General features: G+C 39.7%; 1 long non-coding RNA gene across 1 annotated transcript in view; it reads left to right on the plus strand.

Moving 5' to 3' along the window:
• LOC311598017 overlaps positions 1-20,169 on the plus strand; it is a 33,416-nt gene that overhangs the window by 10,334 nt on the left and 2,913 nt on the right. The window contains exon 2 of the long non-coding RNA XR_014779437.1: positions 18,899-19,004. This is a non-coding gene — a long non-coding RNA (uncharacterized lncRNA). The remainder of the gene's footprint in view (positions 1-18,898; positions 19,005-20,169) is intronic.

The following is a 20,169-nucleotide window of genomic DNA, read 5'->3' on the forward strand; positions in this document are numbered from 1 at the left end:
ATTTATAAATTTTAAAACTCCAACTTAACAGAGATAAAATCTAAAGTCTTAGTCTTTAATGACTAACATAAACTATAAATAAAGTTTGTCTATCTTAATATTCTTGAGATAGGCAGTGGTCTCATTGCTATCTTAACGAAAAGGGTAAGAATGATTCCTAAACCCCCATATACGAACTGGAAAAAACAATTTAAAAATCTTTAAAGCCTGAGAGATGCCTTCTGGACAGGATCAGCTATAGCAGAAAGCTATGCTTCAGGCCTTAGCCACTGCACTGAGGCAGGGAAACTGTGATGACCCTTTCACCAGGGTCCAGCCTGAGCCAGCTCCACCAGGGACCTGTTTCAGATGCAGCTAAAAAGGGGACACTGGTCCCACAGCTGCTAAAAGCCAAACCCTGCCTGTCATCAAACTGGCCTCTGAAAGTCAAAATGCTCCCATGCAGCCTTGTCCTCTGTGCCCAGACACTGGAGGTTCAGCCAGCAGAAGAGCTGTAGACACTTCCAGCCTTCGTGTTCCTTGACCTGGCAGAGTGCAGGTGGCTCCTAGATTCAGCAGCCTCACGAAACCCATGGTAATGCTGTAGCTCTATTTTAACCTTATACTTGGGCTACACAGTCACATTGCCTACTTATATCATGGAAGGCGTCACATACCTTCCCAGCCCTCTTCATATGCAGGAAACCAAGCTTTAGCGGTCATGTCTAGATGCAGTCCACCTTGTTACCAGACTTAAAGGACAGGTCTCAGATACAACTTTTTACCACCCTTTTAGCTAAAGAACAGTGACTGCTCACAGCAATTTCATCTATGTCTTAAAGGTACAGGAAAAGGTTGTGAATGGTAGAAGATCCAAGAAGGTGTATTAAAGTTGGTAAATCCAAGTTATAAAGGTCAAAATGTCTAAAGGAATATTTTATTTCCTCCTATTGCTATGTTACTGCCACATTGAGACTGTTCAGAGTGTTGACACTGATCAATCAAGCTATGATTTATTAATCTAACTATGGTAAAAAACATTCCACTGTATGATCCACTATTATATTTCCAAACTAAAGATTTTAAATTTCCTTTCGTTTGTCTTCAATTTAAAATATTTTTCTTTTTTTTTCTTTTTTCTTTTCCTTTATTAATTTATTCTTGTTACATCTCAATGGTTATCCCATCCCTTGTATCCTCCCATTCTTCCCTCCCTCCCATTTTCCCCTTATTCCCCTCCCCTATGACTGTTCCTGAGGGGGATTACCTCCCCCTGTATATGCTCATAGGGTATCAAGTCTCTTCTTGGTAACCTGCTGTCCTTCCTCTGAGTGCCCCCAGGTCTCCCCCTCCATTGTGCTTAACTTATATACCTTTAGTCTTATAAAAAGAAGAAAGAAGCCCCTCTTTCATGATGTGTACTGAGGCTACAGTGAGCTTCTGCCAGTCTGTTCTACAGGAGATCTCTGTCTTGCCACAGCCCCTGTCACACCCCACCCCCCAACCCCCGCATAGGAAATCATCCATTCACTGCCTCTCCAGGCTCCTCTGGGATGTCTTCTGGAGAATTGCAAATCCCTACACCCACATTGAGGGCTACTAAGCTTATACACCTCTGCAAACAAACTTAGACAGATCCAAAGATACAAAACAAATCTTTTAAATACCCCCGCTACCGGATAAAATGGAAGAAGTTCCCCAAGTTCAAGACTTTTCTAAAGGAATTGCCTCTATTCAAGCTTTTCTCTTCTTTGCTCCAAAACATCCATCTTTGTTCGCTCTCCCAAGAGTTTCAAATGTACACCTAAAGGGAATTTTCTCCTTAACGCACTAATTTTGCCTTCTGCCCATGTATATGTTCCAGTATCCTGCCAGACTTCCTACATCCAGGACATTGTCAAATCACTTATCCACAGGTGTTCTAGTCCAACTTCAGATCATGCCAGTTGGGCCTGCATTGTGCTTCCTAGCTGGACTTGCATTGACCGTCCTGGTTGCAGATGTTCATAGACCCTGGACAGCAAATGCAACAGCCTGCTCTTCAGGGACCTAGCCAACATTTCAATCTTTTAACCCCTGTTGCCTCCTTATTAACAGCATGAAGCAGTCAAGATGATTGATAACTTCGCCCCTTATCCACGTACAAAAGGCTGAAATGATGTGCTCTAGACCAGGGCAAACAGCTCCAAATTCTCTCAACACTCCTTGGTCCCTGTCTGCTGCAGGACATGAAGGCAGAGCTTTTCCTCCCACTTTACCATTTCATTTCACTTGCTTTTTTCTCTCTCTTTTCCCTTACATTGGAAGCAAGCAAAAGTTGCTTCCAATGAACCTATACTTTAACTTACCTTATATTAAAAATCAATCCAATGTCCTCATTTTTAAATTACAGGAAGAGGGAGGAATGCTAGGATTTTGCCCCAGTCTGCCTAGCAACCTGTGATGTCATTGCCTACCTGCCAGTAAGGGAGGCCCTACCCAGGATTATAAAAAGACAAAGATAACTATCTCTCTCATTTTTCTTACCTGTCTTTATCTCTCTTCCTTTGTCTCTGTCTCTCTTTCTCTGCCCCCCTTAACTCTTTCCCCATATAGTAAATTTCTCTATATAGTATCAGTTGTGTGGCACATACTGCAGATTTTATTTTATACTATATCTCATATTTCATATTTCATTAGTATTATAAAATTAAATAAATCTGGGACACTATGAAAAGACCAAACATAATAATAATAGATAGATGGGAAGGAGAAGAAATGTAAGCCAAAGGCCTAGAAAATAGTTTCAACAAAATCATAAAAGAAAATTTCTCTAACCTAAAGAAGCAGATACCCATAGAGGTGCAAGAAGTGTACAGAAACCAAATAGATAGGGGTAGAAAAGAAATTTCCTTTGTCCCATAATAATCAAAACAACAAATATACAGAACAAAGAAAGAATATTTAAAGCTGTAAGGGAACAGAAGCAAGTAACATATACAGGCTCACTTATTAGAATTATATGTGACTTCTCAATAGAGACAAATGCAACAACAACAAAATAACAGAAATCAACAAACATTGGTCATTGATATCTCTCAATATGAAAAATCTCCATTCACCAATAAAAAGACACAAGCTGACAGCTTAGATGTGAAAATAAGATCCATCCTTCTGCTGCATCTAAGAAATACACCTCGACATCAAGGATAGACATTAATCTCAAGTAATAGGTTGGAAAAAAAGAAATCCCTAGTAAATGGACCTAAATAGCAAGCTGGTATAGCTATTTTAATAACTAAAAAAATAGGCTTCAAATCAAAATTAATCAAATGAGATAGTGAAAGACCCTACAAAGAAAAAAATCCACCAAGATAACATTTCAATTCTTAATATCTATACATGAGACACAAAGGCACCCATTTATAAAAGAAAATGTACCTACACCTTAAGTCACATAATAACACCATATACTGATAATAGGAGACTTTAATACCCCACTGTCATCAATGGAGAGGTCATCCAGACAGAAAAACTAAACAGAAAAACACTGGAGCTAAAAGACAATGTAAACGAAATGAATCTGACAGATATTTATAGAACATTTCACTTAAATCCAAAAGAATACATCTTCTACTCTTCACTTCATATAACATTCTAGAAAATTGACCACATAGTATGAATAGATACCAAAAAAATTTAAATATTACCCTGTATCCTGTCTTATTGCCACAGATTAAAGATGGGTATCAACAACAACAGAAACAAAATAAAGCCTATGTGAAAACTGAACATCTCTCTAATAAATGAAAAATGGGTCAAAACAGTAATAAAGAAAGAAATTAAAGAATGTTTATAATTCAATGAAAATGAATACACAGCATACCAAAAATGATGGGACGTAATAAAAGTGATACTAAGATGAAAGTTCATAGCACTGAGTACCTACGTAGGTGGTACACGCCTATAATCCCAGCAGGTAGATCACTGTGAGTTCAGGGCCTGATGATCTACAAAGTGAGTCCAGGACAGGCAAAGCTACACAGAGAAACCCTTTCTCAACCCTGCCCCACAAATTAATAGCACATCTGAAAGCTCTAGAACAGAAAGAAGAAAGCATATTCAAGAGGAATAGATGACCAAAAAATCAAACTGAGGGCTAAAATCAGTGAAACGAGAATCATACAAAGAATCAATGTAACAGAGTTCATTCTTTGAGAAAGCCAACAAACCCATATCCAAAACTAACTAAACAGTATAGAAGGAAACTATCAAACGTTTAAAAAAATCAGAAATGAAAACAGGAACATAACAGTAAACACCACCAAAATCCAGAGAATCATAAGGACATACTTTAAAGGACTGTACTACAAAAAAATTAGAAAAATCTAAAAGAAATAGGTAATTTTCTCAATAGGTACAAGTTAACAAAGTTAAATCAAGATCACATGAACAATTTAAATAGATTTTGAATGTTTTTTTTCTTTATTAATTTATTCTTGTTACATCTCAATGGTTATCCCATCCCTTGTATCCTCCCATTCTTCCCTCCCTCCTCTTTCCCCCTTATTCCCCTCCCCTATGAGGGGGATTACCTCCCCCTGTATATGCTCATAAGGTATCAAGTCTCTTCTTGGTAACCTGCTGTCCTTCCTCTGAGTGCCACCAGGTCTCCCCCTCAATAGATTTTGAATCTTAATGAATTTGAATCAGTTATTGACAGTCTTCCAACCAAAACAGCTCAGCATCAGAAAGTTTTACGGCAGAATTCCACCAGACTTTCAAAGAAGAGTTAATACCAGCACTCTCAAATTATTCTACAAAACAAAAACAGAAAGAACATTTCACAATTCATTTCATGAGGCAACAGTTTTCCTGATATCCAAACCACACAAAGACTCAACAAGGAAAGATAATTATAGACCAATTCTCCTTATGAATGTAGATGCAGAAATTCTCAATAAAATACTTGCAAACTGAATCCAAGAACACATCAAAAATACCGTCTACCATTATTAAGTAGACTTCATCTAAAAATGCTAAGATGGTTCAATATATGAAAGTCAGTCAATATAACCCACCATATAAACAAACTGGGAAAAAAGACCACATATTCATCTCGTTAGATTCAGGAAAAGCCTTTGACAAAATCTAACATCTCTTCATGATAAAAGTCTTGGAGAGATTAGGCATACTAGGGGCATACATCAACATAAAAGCAGTGTACGCCAAGCCTATAGACAACATCAAATTAAATGGGGAGAAACTCAAAACAATTCCACTAAAATTAGAAGCAAGACAAAGTTGTCTACTCTCTTCATATCTATTCAATACAGTCAGTACTTGAAGTTATATCTAGAACAATAAGACAACTGAAGATCAAGGGGATACAAATTGAAAAAAAAATGGAGTCAAAGTATCATTATTGCAGATGATATGACCCTACAAGAAATGACCTTAAAAATTCCACCAGGTAACTCGTAAAGTTGATAAACACTTTAAGCAAAGAATCCGGCTACATGATACACACACACACACACACACACACACACACACACACACACAAACACACACACCAAAATATGTAGGCCTCTTATTTACAAATGACAAATAGACTGAGAAAGAAATCGGGAAACTTCATTCACAATAACCACAAATAATATAAAATTATCTTGAGTAACTCGAAGCAAGCAAGTAAAAAACTTGTATGATTAAAAACTTCAAGTGTTTAAAGAAAGAAACTGAAGAAGATATTAGAAGTTGGAAAAATTTCCCATGCTCATGGATCAGTAGGATTAGCACAGTTAAGAGGAGCATTTACCCAAAAAGCAATTTATAGATTCAGAGCAATCCCCATCAAAATACCAACGCAGTTCTTTACAGACCTTGAGAGGACAATTATCATATGGAAAATAAATCCAGAATACCTAAAACAATCCGGAACAATAAAAGAACTGCTAGAGGTATCATCATCTCCAATTTAGAGATGTACTACAAAGCAGTAGTAATAAAAACCTCATGGTTTTGGCATAAAAGTAGACACATTGATCAATGGAATTGAAATGAAATCCCAGATATAAATCTACATACCTATGGACACTTGATTTTTGATAAAGTTTCCAGAAAAACACACTAGAAAAAAGATAGCATCTTCAAAAAATAGTGTTGGTCAAATGGATGACTGAATGTAGAAGATAAAAATAGATCCATATCTATCACCCTACACAAAACTCAAGTCCAAGTGGATCTCAATATAAGACCAGATACACTGAGCCTGATAAGAAAGAAATTGGAGAATAACCATGAGTACCCTGACCCAATGGACAATTTTCTAAAAAGACAACCAATAATGCAGAAACTAATATCAACAATTAATAAATGAGACCATGAAACTGAAAAATCTTCTGTGAGGCAAAGAACACTGTCAATCAAACAGAATAGGAAATAATTTTTACCAACTCCACATAGATAACAACAAAAAAGCCAAATAATCCAATTTAAAATGAGGAACACACACAAAAAGAGAGTCCTCAAAAGTGGAATCTCAAATAGCTGAGGAACAGATACATGTTTAACATTCTTATCCATTGGGGAAATGCAAATAAAAATTACTTTGAGGTTCCATTTTACACTTGCCAGAATGGTTAAGATCAATAACACAACAGACAGTTCATACTGTGGAAGATGTGCCAAGGAGAACAATCTTTCATTGCTGGTGGGAGTGCAAACTTGTATAGCCACCATGGAAATTGATATAGTAGTTCCTCAGAAAGTAGGGAATCAATCAATCTACTTCAAAATACAATGTTACCAATCTTGGGTATAAACCCAAAGGACTATCTATCCTACTACAAAGACACTTGCCAAAGCATGTTCATTGTGACCTTTTTCATAATAGCCAGAAACTGTAATCAACTTAGATATCCTTCAACAGAAGAGGGATAAAAAAAAAATATGGTGAATTTATACAATGGAGTATTACTTAGATGCTAAAAATTTTCAGTCACAAAATTTGAAGGCAAATGGATGGAACTAAACAAAATCATCCTGAGTGAAGTAACTCAGACCCAGAAAGATAAATACGGTATACATTCACTTATAAGTGGATATTAGCCATTAAGTAAATGATAACCAAGCTACAATCAATAGGTTAGGTAAAGACGAGGGGCCTGGGGGACACAGGGATCTCCCTGGGAATAGGAAATAGAATAGATTTTATGAGCAAAATGGGGGCTGAAAGGGGAGTAGGGGCATCAGGTTGGGGACAAATGGGTTAAAGGGCACGAGTATGGGGAGAGACAGCTGGGATTAGGTGGCATTTGTGGGATGGTGTGAAAATCTGTGCAGTGGAAACTTCCTGAAATCTCTGAGGGTGATCCTAATAAAGAATCCTAGTAATGGGGATATGGAGTCCCAACTGGCCATCTCTTGTAGCTAGGCAACCCTTCCAGTGGTGGTTCTAGGTTGCATTCAATTGAATTGTTGGCCAAGGAGGTCCCGTGGAAATCCTCAAATACCCCAGGCTGTTGCTAAGACAAAATGTTGCTCTCTGTAAATTTACAGTGGGAACCATTGCCAAGGGCAACACTGCATGTTTCATTAAATATTGAGATGTTGAACTGGTACCTGCAAGGGGCCCTCACTTCTATTCTATCGTCTCTTTGGTGGGGGAAGGTAATGTGAAGCCTACAGAAAGAAAAACTTGGGACACCAAGCCAATCATAAAACCGTTAACCTCAATCTCTCCTGCCTATGAAATATGCTAGGGCAATGGTGGCACAGAACTCGTGGGAGTAGCCCGCCAATCACTGTCTGATTTAACCTAAGCCCCACTCCACAATAAGGAATCCACACCCAAAACTGCTTGGGTAACCAAGAACCAAAGAATAGATAGCCCAGAGACCTAGGATAATACCATACTACTACTGGTCTTTAAAAAATGCTAAAAACCAATAAAATTATTTCTAATGATATTTTTCTCTGATATGATAGTTTTTTGCTTTATCTTGTTACATTTTATTTTTAATATTTGGTTGTTATCTCTTAGAGGCCTGTTCTTTTCTGATGAGAGACAGTAAGGGTGAGTGTCTGAGAGGAAGGAGAAGGGAGGTGAGAGGAACGGGGACTAGTGGAGGGAGTGGAGACTGTAATCAGGATGTAGTGTATGAGAAAAGGGCCTATTTTAAATAAAAGAGAAAAGGTAAAAACAAAGCAAAAAACCGAAGTAAAACTTTTTAAAATTAAAAATGAATGAATGAATGCTCTGAGTAAACACTATGAGATTGAAAAAAAAAAACCAAAAAAACAAAATCGCTATTAAATCCTTTGTTCTTGTTTGTTTATTTTTGTTGCTGTTGTTTCAAGACAGGGTTTCTTTATGTAGCCCTGGCTGTCTTGTACTCACTTTGTAGACCAGACTGGCTTTGAACTCACAGAGATCTGCCTGCTTCTGCCTCCCCAAGTTCTGGGATTACAGGCATGACCACCATGCCTGTCGTTTTTGTTGGCCATCTATTGCTGAGTATGGGGACTGCCCCTAAGTTTATTGTATCCTACAGTGAGGCTCCATTGGAGAAAACTAATTTTCATTAGCAAGTGGTTGTGAATTGGAAATATCTTCAGGATTAGGGATACAGGCTTGTATTCACTTCTACTCTTTGCACATAGATCTCATGTGTTGTAGACCCACCCAGGGCCTGTGTATGCTGTGACAGTCTCTTCTGGTTCATATGGACTCAGTCATGCTGTATTTAGAGGACCTTTTTACCTTGGTGTCCTCTATCCTCTCTGACTTTTACAATCTTTCCACCTCATTTTCTTCATGGTTCCCTGAGTCCTGGGGGGAGGGAAAGGTTATTTAATGGAGACATTCATTTAGAGCTCAGTGTGCCAAGGTCTCTCACTTAAAAATATTGTCTAGATGTTTGTCTTTGTCTTTATTCCCATCTGCTTCATGAGGAAGCTTCTCTGATGGCTCAGCAAGGCACTGAGTCAGAAAAATGTATTAGGAGTCATTTTATTGGTACTTTAAAAAAAATTTTAAGAACAGTAGTATTTGGTTTTTCCATAGGTTCCCAATCTATCTAGTCTAGTCTCAGGTTCTTTATCATGCAAGCAGCACCAGGTATGGGTTCCATCTCATGGGTGGAACTTAAATGCAATCAGATAATGCCCTCCTAAGATTTGTGCCACTATTGCACTAGTGAAACTTGCAGTGAGATTGTCATTGTAGATCACAGCATTTGTAGTTCGGCTTCTGTTTATTTTCCTCTGGTAGCCTGCATCTTCCGGTACCATGAACACTAGTCTTTAGTTGTGGCAAATGATCTAGGTAGGCACCAGCTTGACTTCTTCATATTGAATGAGTTGTAAAGATATTGTCTTCAGCAATAATGTCTGCTGTCCCCATAAGTTTGCGGGGAGCAATGAGTAGCATTGGTATATCCTGAGTTGTCTGGGGGCTCCCATGGGGTCCCTTTGGCCAACAACTCAATTTTATGTAACCCATTCCCAGAACTGGAGTGACATGTAGCAGTTTGTAGAAACCAAAGATAGACAGAGTGGCAGGCTGGAGATAGATGGGGAGAAACATTCCAATGCAGTGGCTTGGCGGAGACTGCTTGCTGCCTTTGCTCCTTTGCTGTTGACGGAGATTGGTGTTGCCCCAAAAGAACCCAACTGACCCTAAACAGCCAGAAGAAATAAAGGGGTCTGCACACCTTCTCTCCACTAACCTTTTTTCTCTTTCAGCCAGGGTTAAGGGGTTGGTGGAAGGGAGATAGAGGCTTCAATACCCCAAATAAAATTGAGATTAAAAACCAGCATCAACAAATCTCCTTTACACATCAACAACTATATATGCTATCTCTCTTTCCATGGAAGATCCCTCTCTCCCTAATGTCGCTTACTCTTTACTTAATTTCTGAAGTTACAGTGATTGTAGCATGCCTGTTGAATACACAAGAGCTAACATCCACATATAAGCAAATACATACCTAACTTTTCAAGATAAAGTCTCCTGTGAGATTAAAAAAATAATAATGACCCTGTAACATAAAAGTTAAGTTACTTACTTCTGATATACTAGGGTACCTATTTCAAAAGAGAGACATTGAAGTGAAAGTAACAAGAAAGACAATACCAAAGCAAGACCCAAAACGGGCAGCAAAAACACTGCTTCCTGCAGCTCCATGTCTTTCTCTGCTGCTCATGATAAAATCACCCAGATTCCCACAGCCCATGCCCCCAGATCTGCTCTGTGTTAGGCTGCCTCGGTCCCATACTTTCCACTCTTCCTGAAAGTATCCTAGGTTCTGATGTCCACTGAACCTAGGCTTCACCACTTCACCTCCATTCAACGGCCCCTATTTCTCTTCCTGTTCTAACTCTTATTCCTCCTTCTCTTGTTGCCTCCTCTTTTCCTCTTTATGTGTCCCCCTCCTTGTCTTCTTCTTCATCTTCCTCCTCCTCCTCCTCCTCCTCCTCCTCCTTCTTCTTCTTCCTTCTGCTTTTCTGTCTGACTGGGATAATTCAAAATACTTGTTTCAAATTCAGAAAGTTTTTCTTCTGCTTATTCTAGTATATTATGTAAATTCTCACTTGAGCTTTTTTATTATTTCATTGATTATTATTAGCTCCAAGATTTTTAATTAGTTATTTTTGCTATTTCTATCTCTGATGAATTTATCATTCATGTGTGATTTTTTTCTCATTTGTTTGTGTCATCTATCTATATTCTGTTAAATACCCCTGAGTTTTCTTAGATTCATTATTTGGAATTCACTTATAGGCATTTCAGAGTGCTAGCTCAAACTGGAACCTATTTCAGGAAGCTTGTTCTGTCCCTTTGGGGGTGTTAGTGTCCCTTGACCAATGTACACATGTTTGATGTAATTACCACCTTTCTTATATTTGTGAATTTTTTTAGGAAAAGCTCTTCACATTAAAAAGAAGATAGAGTTGTCAGTTGGTAGGTTTTTTGGCTTTGTTTTTTTATGAACTCAAACGTTTAACTGCTGTGTTATATATTTGTCTATCATTGATGCCAACAGCACCTATTAGCATCTCAATATTCAAGACTGAAGTGGTCCCTGAAAATCACTGTATAGCTTTGTGGTGGACATAGGCTTCCAAAAGTACATTTCTTTTTTTTTTTTTTCAAGTACATTTCTTGAGGTCAAACAGTTGAACACCAATGATACTAGAGCTTGTGACAGTAGTTGTAGTGAACTCAGTAGTATGGGGTGAGCCACATTCCACATAGTAATCTCAGGTGTACGCAATCACTGATGTGCATTCTTATGTCCAGAAGAGTACATGGAGGGGTTTTGTGACATTAGTAACCATCTTCTTTGTGAATGAAAAAAAAAAAAAGAAATAAAAGGAAGACAAGACTGCTTCTAAGTATGATGGATGAGGAGGTTTCTTGTTGAGAAAAAGAATAGCCAATGGTAGAGGCATCCGGAAGAGTCTAGAGTGGCAGGACCAACATGCTGAGCCAGGCCATATGAGGAACAGGTAGAGAAGAAAGAGAGTAAGAGAGAGGAACCAGGAACAGTGGCCAAGAAGTCTAGAAGCTAAAAACCCAAAATGGCCACAGAGGTACCATGTAGCCAAAGTGGCTGGGTTATATAGGAAAGGGCAAGGGGAAGGGCAGTTAGGGATAGGAGGTGAGGTATGACAACCAGCAGCACCCTGTAACAGGTAGGGACAGAGGAGCTCTGGGAGAACCTGGTGGCCAGCATCCACTCTGATACGTTAGTAGCCACTTCAGCCAATTTATCCTGGGTTTGAGACCTAACACTTTGAAACTCAGAGAATTATAACTTTATGTAGGTCCTATAATGTGAGTAATAATGGCACTGGAGTTGATAATTTTGTCCATTACATCTATTACAGGAGCTTTGGGATATGGGTGGAAAAGTTTTTAGATCACAGAGTAAGGGCTAGTTGATTTTATGCTTGTGGCATTGGTAGCCATGTTCTCAAAGCAGAAGACAGGCTTGGGAGATGCCAGGGATTTGAGGTTCAACAGATACAATACAAGTGCTTTGAGATTAAATAGTGGTCTTTTGTACATTCAGCTGGGCAAGCATGTGTGGGTTTTTTTTAAAGATTTATTTATTTATTATGTATACAGATCTCATTATAGATGGTTGTGAGCCAACATGTGGTTTTTGGGAATTGAACTTATGACATCTGGAAGAGCAGTCAGTACTCTTAACCTCTGAACCATCTCTTCAGGCCACGTGTGGGGTTTTTGCAGTAGCTGCAGTGGCTACTGGTCCTGAAGTTGCATGATACTTACAGAGTGTGTTCTACCGTTTGAGGTATCCATACACTCGTCTGAAGCTTCTAGAGACATCCAGAAGCCAGCTGCTTTCACTGAAGGCCTGATGGCATCAAGGAGTATCTGTGGCAGCAAGGTGGATTCTGGAGAGTTGGAGAGAGGCTCAGGGTACATTTCATTGTTGGGAACAGTTGCTCCTAGACCAGCTAGCTCTCCAAGCTAGCTAAACACGGAGCCAGCAGACACTGTGGTGTCCTCCCATAGTTGGAGCTTCCAGTCTAATACTACAATGGAGTTTCCCTACTTGCACTGATTGAGCAATAAGGAATCCATGTCACCCCACCATTCTGACAGAAATGTGCACGTAACGTGTCATTTGCTTTTTGTTGCTAGCTCATTTTTCCAACCATGTGCTCTTAAGGGCTCCTGTCACATCTGTGCTGATTTCCAGAGTTCTCTCTCAATTGTTTTCCTTAAAATAAAGCTTCACCTTTGCTACCCTGCTTCTCTGTGGAAAGCCATATGCAAGACGCTTGCATTCAGCCCTCTCAGACCTATTCTCCCCTTGTCAGCCGTAGGAGTCCTTCAGAGTTGATGTTGGATGAGCTCATTCCCCTGATGTGCAGCACAGATGACGTGCTTTGGACAGAATTGGGAACTGCAAACCTCTGATTTGAGGTGGTGTCCTTCTCTATGGTAGGACAAAACCATGGCAGGTTGCTATTCAGTGTGGAACCAGAGGCCCCTGTGTGCTAGCATTTGTTCCACACACTGTGTGTGTGTGTGTGTGTGTGTGTGTGTGTGTGTGTGTGTGTGTGTGTTAAATGAAACTCTTTGCCCACATGTCTAGGTAGGAGGCTACCTACACATGGTGTCTTATGCTGCACATAGAGAAGGGTAAGGATGCAAACTCCAGAGCAGGAAGGGATGAGGTGGGTCGGGTAGGTCAAAGGGACATTTGAAAATTATCTATGGATTAAACATGACACTTCAAGAACTCCACTACCCACTGAAACTGTGCAGATGTGGTTGACAGCCACTTAAAACCTGTTCCAAGCAGGAGACTCCAGGAAGAGTTATCTACAGTGATGCACATTTTAAAGTAGTGCTGTTCTTCCGATTTCATCTGAAAGCCCATGATTTTAGGACATGGTTTGACACAACCTAAAGCCATAAAGAAACAGTTTAATTAAGTAGAAAAGCCAAGCTACAAATTTGGAAAATGAGAAAATACTGACACGTATTGATATTTAAGCTTTTTCATTGCTTTTACTTATATTAATGCCCGAAAATCAATTGGTCTGTGAGCTGATGAAGTTACTTTTTCACTGAAAACTCACAGGACATATCTATTGTTATACAGCAGTTATCACATAAAAGCAAAATTCAGCATGGTGTCAGCTTCTTTGAATTCAAAAGTAGCCAGTGATGACATAGAAAGATGCACACTTCTTTCCTTGTCCCTTTCCTACACATCTCAGGTGGGACAAGAAAAAGAATATCCTGAATCCTAGGTCTTACTTTAGACCCAATGACTTGAGGAAAAAAGGAAAGCAGGAGAAATGTGGATACGTCAATTCTAGGCTTTCAAAAACAGAATGTAAATATTAGTAAGGATGACAATTTGGCATGAGCATGGAGCTTTGGTCATGTGACATCCTTGGAAATCTAGGGAGTATTATTTCCATTATGCTCCACATGCTTTTTGTTGCACATCTGCAATGTATCTCTACTTTTTGGGTGACACAGACAGTGAAAAAGCAAATGACTGATGACTTCCAAAGTTCATCACTGAATTCAAAGGAAACATTCATCTGAATACTACAGAAGCTGGCCCACAGTTACTCCATGGCACTATGGCTCTGGCTTGCTAAGGTGATCCATCAAGACTGGCTGCCAGGAATTTGGGTTGCAGTCACCTTGCCACTTGGATTTTAATTAGGTGGGACAAAGAGGCTAGTTCTACAGCTTTAAAACATCCCTTTACACTGCATAAACACTTAACAAGAATGTTTCTTATGAACCAAGCACTATTGGGATTCTTGTGGGACTCCAAGAAAAGGGAGTAGGGGTGGGTCAGCCTCTGCCTCGATTGCCTGTTCCTGTGATCCTTTTCCTACTGCTCACTTGGCCTCATCCAGCCTGGACATGAGGCTTTGAACCCAGTCTTAACTTGTTACTCCATGTTTGGTTGATATCCCTGGAAGGCCTGCTAAGGTGAGGTGAGGGACTGGAGGAGTGGAGGGAGGGGAAACTGCAGTTGGGATGTAATATATGAGAGAAGAATAAACATTTTTAAAAAAAGTTGGCCTAAAGATAAAATGGTGTTTACTAGAGGTTGTGTAGAAATGACTAAAGAGAGTGGGTTGGAATAACAACAACAAAAGAAGCAAGCACCAGACTGGATTTTCAAGTAAAGAAACCTTTCAGGTCTCCTCTACTGCCATCATTCTAAGACTATGACAAGGAAAGGTAATAGGGACCCAAGAAGAGAGCACTTGGAATGGACCCACCTTAGTGACATTTTGAAGATTAGTTAATGTTTTAAAGATATCTTTGAAGACAAGAAGCGTAGAGGCAGCATTGACTTAGAACCAACTCCTGTGAGAATGCGCCAGCAGGTGAATTAGTGTGAGAGTTGTAATGTTGCAGTGACATTGTCTAAAAAGGTACCCACAGTGTGTTTTACAGGATCTTTCACCTCAGGGACATCTTATTTGACTTGGGAAGGAATGGGAAGCTTGGTTTTCGGGATGTCCAGACAGCCAAAAGGTCCATTCATTATATGCAGTTAACATAAAGTCAATTACTCAGAATTGGTGTGAGGATTGTATTAAGTCCAGAGGATAATCTTTCCCCTTTCTTCATTTCATACATGAGGGACTCAAAGCCTAGGGCTGGGTAATAGAAACGTTGGTTCTATTATTTGCATCTCCTAAGTCCCACTTCAGTCACATAAATCACAGAAAAATGTGCTGCACAGTGTGGTTTGTGGCCCTAGGAGATTACAAGAGCCCTTTCTCAGCAACGTTAAAGTGCTCTCTTCACTCACCTACTTCTCATGCTTGGAACAGAGATTGTCTTGAAGCTTTCTGTTTAAGGCTGTTTTCTGTTCAGGTCACCTGTTGGAATGAAATTATAGGAAGGCAGGCAAAACATTAAGTTAGTAGCCCATTATTATGCAATGACATGCCATGTTGAAATATCAAAGAAAACAAATATAAGTCTAATAAATAGAATGAATTTCAACTCTATTTAGCCAGCTGTGGGACTTTTCACAAGATATTTCTACCAAGAAGTGTTCGTTTTTATCATTGGCAGAACGGCGATAGAAATAAGGCATATAAAGTCTGACCTAGGCCGGAATGAGCAGAGAGTAAATAAAGCAAATCATAACAGCTTAGTCTCTCAGTGTCTTGTAAACTAATTTTCAAGCACCCTGAATAACACTCTAGGGCTTCTTTCACCCAGCCACATCTACCAGCTTCCGTAGGGGTTCACCATACTCTCCATCAGTCAAACTATATTCATTGAAGAATACAGGTCCAGAGGTCAGAGAGATGGCCCAGTGGCATTTCCGCTCTTCCAGACGACCAGAGTCAAGATCTGAGGAAGAAGAGCATTATGTAAAGCATGTCAGACAAATGCCTTGCCAAGTGTCCTCAGCCTTCCTGTCTTTCAAGTAGCCAACCTTTCTTAAAATGTTCTAGGTCAAAATTTTCCCATGATATTTCAAATCAACAGATTGTTTGCGGAAGGTTAAAATTACACTTGACTGTCATGGGGAAAAATACTCATACGGAGGACAAAAATAGCTCCAAAAACAATGTTTTTGCTTTTCTCAGGAAAGAACACTGCACCTTGAAGTTCTTTCATGAGCTTCCAAAATGCTCTCAAGTTACTAAAAGGAAAAAATAGCTCATTATCAGGTTTATATTTTAAATAGTGTTTAAATTACATTACATAAATTACATTAATGAAAGAAAAACTAACAAGCTAGTCATAATACGAACCACTCCCACCACCATCATTGTAACCACCATCTTCATCACCACCATTATTACTATCATCATCATGACCATTACCACCACCACTGTCATCATTGTCACCATTGTCACCATCAGCAGCATCCCCAGACAGACACCATCTCAGTCACCACACCACTGCCTCTGCCACCATCACCATTGCTTCTCTCCATCTGTTTTATTGGAATAGTTTCTTCTCAGTGAAAGGATGCACTTGTGGTAACTGGTAGAAGGAAGCGAATGCAGACAGGGAGCAGCATTGGGTCAGCTATATCCTGAAGTGGAAAGTTCTTTTATGTGTTCTGGATAGCAAATGACTAGCATGGCCTTTGTTAGCAAAACTAAAACTTTTGTATACATCGATGAATTAATAAAAACAAAAAAACCTTACTTGCACCAAAACATCCTTAGTAATAGCAATCTATAAAAGTTATTGTTCAGCAGCTACCAAACACTTTATTTTTAAGATAGAAAGAATAGATAAGTGTTATTATTATACTGCCTATGAAAGTAAAACTGGTCATCTGTTCCGCATTGTGTTTTGTTGTGAAATTAGTAATCCTTGGCATAAGCATAGGAAGAAGTGAGGATTTCTAGCTCACACTTTAGCCATTGATCTGAGAACCTTCCAAATGGCCAAGGCCTGTACCTGACTTTGGAAGATAATTTATGAAATATGTCCAAAATTAAGACCTCACCTTGCTGTGCAACGTGACTGACTATATCTGGTATTCTTGAGAACAAAAGGGAAATTGAAGCTAGCTCGTTTCATATGTCTTGCTTGTTGACTCATACATCTGAATATTTATGAAGCATGTGTGTAAAGGTGACTTCTGTGCATTTCCTGGTACTTTGGCTCCTGATGGAAAGTACTGGGTGTCTGGAATTATAAACGCCTCAGACAACAAAAGCACTCTGTTCTACTTTGCTTAGTTTCATCTGCCTTCAATCCACCTGCTCCACTTTCTTGAGAATCATACACACATTGAAAATTCAAAACCACGCTTGCTTTATTTCTAGTGTAACGCTTCCCTACTTGGTGAAATCTCTTCACAGATGGTCTACATGCGCCACAGCTCATCACTCCTTTGGCATAGCCTGTGACTGAATGGCTGCACTTCGGAAGTTCTCATTCAAACTGGCATTAGGCTTTTTCACCTCTACCTAAAAATCTTCCCACTTCTTTACTACATAGATGGGCTCACTCATAAAATTCTTCTTAAGGTAACTTGATTGGTTTTATCTTCAGCCTTTAGAATCTCCCATTCTTTCAATGAGAAAGAAGTGCTATAGGAATGAACAAAGGAAGACCATCCAGCCTGTGGCACACCTCTGGACCTTCTAGATTCTACTCTGGTGTTATTAGGCTTTCAGATCATCCATCCTAGGCATAAGAAACCATATACACATTTTGTAAGCTCAGGACCAAAGCCCTACTAGTTTAAGGTTTCCTCCTGACCCTCCTCCGTTGTGTTATTTATCTAATCTTTTATCTCCTGCCCACAGTTTTTCATAACTATCATGTTTACATTATTGTTCTATTTTCTTTTAAGCTCTAATGAGTTACTTAAAGGCAGAGATTCTTGCTGGAATACCTTTCCAGTTCCTCTAGTATATCTGTAAATCACAGCGCTAATTGAAGTTAAGACCAGATATTCAAGTAGTCAATGGTAGGAGAAAGCTGTGCACCTCATTAGTATCAAGAGCATGTTACACTCTCCACAGTAGAGTGGAGAGTGGGATATGACTTTCTCAAATACTCTGGTGCCTCACCTTTGACCATGTCCCCTGGAGGGGGAGACCTGGTGGCACTCAGAGGAAGGACAGCAGGTTACCAAGAAGAGACTTGATACCCTATGAACATATACAGGGGGAGGTAATCCCCCTCAGGAACAGTCATAGGGGAGGGGAATAAGGGGAAAATGGGAGGGAGAGAAGAATGGGAGGATACAAGGAATGGGATAACCATTGAGATGTAACAAGAATAAATTAATTTAAAAAAAGAGCATGTTTGTATTCTTCCATCCCACATCTTCTTTTTCTACTAATTTATGGCATTTTTTGTTTGGCTTGATTTTGTCTAAATTGTCAATGAAGGCTGTCATGATATGTGCTTTTATTAAGTTAAAATGGTAAGACTCCCTTTTCAAATCTAAACTGCAGATAGTTGAATTAAAAAAGGAATTAAGAAATAGACTAAGCAGATGATAGCACATCTCCGTCTGTCTCTTGAACACTTGAAGGCATTATAGAACTTCATAGTGGGCTAGGGAATTAGGACCAAAGCAGAGTTCTATAAGTAGATACTAAATTGGTCAAGCGTTTTGACTTTGGAGTCCGTGGCTCAGTGAGCTTTGTGCTCATCTAGGCAAGGTCAGCACAATCACATACTAACACCAAACACCCATGGTCTGTGCAATTTACATCTCATCCTCATCTCCCTGAATGGGACCCGGTGGTGGGTAGACAGTGACAAGAGGACCAGAATTCGGGCTGTTGATGTTCTGTGACAATCCTTTCTTCCTCTGTTGCTCCTGCCAAAGTGATGTTGGCAACCCACTGGCTTTATAGATTTTGTATTAACTGGGCTTATGGAAACCTGATTTCTCCTTATTCTTTCCCACAGACACAAAACAGTGTTGGGATAGTTCCTGTGGCAAGCACTGACTTCTTCTGGCCAGAATCCTGAGGCAGGAAAAAACTAGTCAACACCTGTCTCTCCATTGACTTTGGTGAGTGCTGGCCTCAAGCCTCCAGGAACACATGCGATTTCACCCACTTTAGAACAGCAGACACTGAGGGTGGATAACTACCCCAGCAACTAACTGTAATTCTAACCACTTTGTATCTACCTTCATCTTCCACACAAATAATCCTGTAACTGCCCATTTTGATTTAAGTATTTTCTTGTCTTCCGCCTTATTGCAATTGAAGTCAGGATGCCATTTCACACAGTTACTGGGCCATTGTGAGATCCCAGCCTGATGGCTCCTGAGCTGAGGCATCTTGACCCTGCCAATGTCTCCCACTGTGCAAACCATTCATTTCTATGCAACACCACACTAGAACTTGGAAGTCTAACTAACCTAGTGTTTTCCTCTTAGGGGTATCTAGTTCATGCTCTGATTATAGCTCCTGTCAGAGAACTGGTACAGGCAGTATACTAAGATGGCTTCTGCTCCCACAGTGAACATGCCTTGTATATTTCTTCCCTGTTAGAGTACAGGCAGACCTGTACCTATTAAGGGATACCCAGTTCAGCCATGAGACTTCTAATCAGTTGACTTTTGCTAGCCAAAACATGAAGGATGCTAGAAGGCTGACCTAGTCAGGTGAGCCTTTCCTGGTGTGAGGGTGATGAAAAGGATGAGAAGGGGTTGGTGAGACAGGACTGGTTCCTTTTGTGTCTACTTTCAAGTTTCAAAGGAGCTTAACAAAAACTCGAAGGTCACCGTTAGGAGCTGACCCCAATCCCCAGTGGAATCTGGGAAGGATTCGGCAACTTGAAAAGGCAACTTTCTACAGGAGAATAAATCTAGTTAGCATCTTTCTTTCAAAGTGGAAAGCTGCTGAGGAGAGAATTCAGCCACATGGTGCCTGCACTTCTGACTGAAAGTAATGTAAGGAAACAAACGCCCATTGTGTCCAGCCATTCCTTGTATTAGCTAACTAAGTCACTATAGTAAGCCTTAAAGTAATCACTGTGTCCACTGTCAGAATGAAAAGGCCTAAAGTCTCCTCATGCTTTGCCTGCCTCGAAGTTTCACTGGTAAGAGTGACTCAGAAGCATAAGTCTGATCCCTTCCTTCTTACTTCCTCTAAGCCACGGAGACTAAGTTGGAGATAGGGGTGGTTTTTCTTAATTGTGCTTTTGAAAAATCAAATGCAGGCTTAAGT

The sequence above is a fragment of the Acomys minous genome, assembly GCF_964271855.1.
Source record: "Acomys minous genome assembly, chromosome: 5".
In the NCBI taxonomy this organism is placed as follows: Eukaryota; Metazoa; Chordata; class Mammalia; order Rodentia; family Muridae; genus Acomys; species Acomys minous.